Raw genomic sequence first — 3400 nt, 5'->3', positions numbered from 1 at the left:
AATGTGTTACCAAGCTAATCATCACTGTGAACTGTTGGGACTTAAGCTTATGCGGACCAGGTAGAAAACTGTGTGGATGTAAAGCATGATCATTAACCATCACTTTCTATTGTTCACACTGCCAGGTTATGCATATGTGAGTGAGTGCTAGCTGAGTTTCTTTGACGGTTCCATGAAGAGATGTTAAAAGAAGTCTGGTGCAGAAAATGAGAGACCTGTCCTATCAGAATATGACTGTACAAAGCTACTTGACACAGCTAAGGCTAGAAAAAAAAATTAGCTGAAAAAATATGATGTGCAGCCTAATTTGATCAAATGTGTTAGAATCTTCTTTTTCTCTTTTGTTTCATTTTCACAGTGTATTACTTTTTATATGATTAAATACTGTACATTTTCTCAGGTTTCCGATAAAGCTATGCCTGTGATACAGGAGCTAGAAAGAAATTATTTAGGCAGATAGTGAGGGTGAGAGTCCTCGATAAGGTTTCCTTTTAATAAAAAGCAGCCCCCCAAACCATTTCCTTGCTAACAAAAAGCAGCCTGAAAAATCAAGCTTCAAACATAGATAAACAAGCTTAAAGCTTGCATAGGTAAATGCTGGCAACTTTGCCAATAATTCCTCAAGGATCTAGAACCAGAAATACCATTTGACCCAGCAATCCCATTACTGGGTATATACCCAAAGGATTCTAAATCATTCTACTATAAAGACACATGCACACGTATGTTTATTGCAGCACTAGTCACAATAACAAAGACTTGGAACCAACCCAAATGTCCATCAATGATAAACTGCATAAAGAAAATGTGACACATATATACCATGGAATACTATGCAGTCATTAAAAAGATGAATTCATGTCCTTTGCAGGGACATGGATGAAGCTGGAAACCATCATTTTCAGCAAACTAACACAAGAACAGAAAATCAAACACCACTTGTTCTCATTCATAAGTGGAAGTTGAAGAATGAGATCACATGGATACAGGGAGGGGGACATCACACACTGGGGCCTGTTAGGGGTGGGGATCTAGGGGAGGGATAGCATTAGGAGAAATATCTAATGGAGGTGATGGGTTGATGAGTGCAGCAAACCACTGTGGCACATATATACCTATTTAACAAAACTGCATGTTCTGCTCATGTACCCCAGAGCTTAAAATATGATTAAAAAAAAAAAAAGAAAGAAAGAAAAGGGATGGGATACCTTGAAGCCAAGTATATTCAACATGGAGATTCCCTCTTTCCTTTTCTTTGTCAACCACATGTGCAGTAAAGAAGCAGGCAACATGGCACTGGCCAGGTAGAGAAAACATTTGCGTAATAGAAGATTAGGGTGGGGCAACCAGCTTCTTCTTACACTATGTAAATGGTACACCTGGTTCCACCAATCCTTTGGGCCCTATATAACTCAGACACTGCCTCCTGAAGCTCATCTACAAACGCCTGTGCATTTCACCATGGAAGTAGAAGATCCATTCGGGAGCACCTTTCTGCAGTAAAGAGAGCTATTTTCCTTTCTCTTTCTTTCCCTTATTAAACCTCCATTCTTAAACTCTTGTGTGTCCATGTTTTCAGTTTCCCTGGAGTGAGATGATGAGTCTTGCATATTTACCCCAGACAATGATGCTGCTTCACCTGTTACTTTTATTTATTCTTATTTTTCAAATTTTTATTTATTTTTTATTTATTTTTCTGTAAGTTCTGTGATACATGTACTGAATGTGCAGGTTTGTTATATAGGTGTACAGGTGCCATTGTGATTTGCCGCACACGTCAACCCATCATCTAGGTTTTAATCCCTGCATGCATTAGGTGTTTGTCCTAATGCTCTCCCTCCCCTTGCCCCAGACCCCCTGACAGGCCCTGGTGTGTGATGTTCCCCTCTCTGTGTCTATGTGTTCTTATTGTTCAACTCCCTCTTATGAGTGAGAACATGCAGTGTTTGGTTTTCTGTTCCTATGTTAGCTTGCAGAGAATGATGGTTTCTATCCATATCCCTGCAAAGGACATAAACTCATTCTTTTTTTATGGCTGCATGGTATTCCATGGTGTATATGTACACATTTTCTTTATTTGGCCTATCATTGATAGGCATTTTGATTGTTTTCAAGTCTTTGCTATTGTAAATAGTACTGCAATAAACATACGTGTGCATGTGTCTTTAGAGTAGAATAGGTTGCTCAAGCACTCTGCTGGGAGAATCCTCCTTGTCAGGATCCACTGTTCTCTTCAAAGCTGGCAGGCACGAAGGCTTAAATCTGCTGAAGCTTTGCCCACAGCTGCTCCTTCCCCCAGGTGCTCTGTCCCAGGGAGATGGGAGTTTTATCTATAAGTCCCTGGTTGGTGCTGCTGCCTTTCTTTCAGAGATGCCCTGCCCAGTGGGGAGGAATTTAGAGAGGTAGTCTGGCCACAGCCGCTTTGCCACGCTGTGGTGAATTCTGCCCAGTACGAATTTCCTGGCCTTCTTAGCACTGTGAGGGGAAAACCACTTACTCAAGCCTCAGTAATGACCCCTCCCCCCACCAAGCTTGACTGTCCCAGGTTGACTTCAGATTGCTGTGCTGGCAGCGAGAATTTCAAGCTAGTGGTTCCTAGTGTGCTGGGCTCCATGGGAGTGGGACCTACTAAGAGACACCACTTGGCTCCCTGGCTTCAGCCCCCTTTCCAGGGCAGTGAATGGTTCTGTCTCACTTGGGTTCCAGGCACCAGTCGGGTACAAAACAAACAAACAAAACAACAACAACAAGAAAATCCCTGTAGCTATCTTGGTGTCTGCTCAAACAGCTGCCCAGTTTGGTGCTTGCAACCCAGGGCCCTGGTGGTGTTGGCAGAGAAGGGAATATCCTGCTCTGTGGATTACAAAAACCATGGGGAAAGCATAATATCTGGGCTGGATAATACAGTCCCTCATGGCTTCCCTTGGCTGTGGGAGGAAGATCCCTGGCAATGCAGAAACACCCTGCCTTCTGCATTGGTCCCACTGAGAACTGCAGACAGGAGCTGTTCTTATTCAACCATCTTGCCAGATCTCCATCTTCTGGAAGTTTTACTATTTCCAGTCTTATGTTGCCATCTTTCATCCATTTTGAGTTGATTTTTGTGTATGATAAAAAATAAGGGTTCAATTTTTTTCTTTTGCTTGTGGACATCCAGTTTTCTCAGCACCAGTTTTTGAAGAAACTCATCTTTCTTCATTGAGTATATTTGAGACTCTTGTTGAGGATCAATTAGCTGTTTGAGACTCTTGTTGAAGATCAGTTATCTGTATATATTCACGGATTTATTTCTAAGTTTTCTAGTTTGCTCTGTAAATCTGTATCTATTAATGTGGCATAACACACGTGTTAATTTTTGTATGTGAAACTATCTTTCATTCTAGGAATAAACTTACTATGT

This window comes from Colobus angolensis, unplaced genomic scaffold, assembly GCF_000951035.1.
Source record: "Colobus angolensis palliatus isolate OR3802 unplaced genomic scaffold, Cang.pa_1.0 Scaffold189, whole genome shotgun sequence".
In the NCBI taxonomy this organism is placed as follows: domain Eukaryota; kingdom Metazoa; phylum Chordata; class Mammalia; order Primates; family Cercopithecidae; genus Colobus; species Colobus angolensis.
This window is presented reverse-complemented; position numbering follows the sequence as displayed.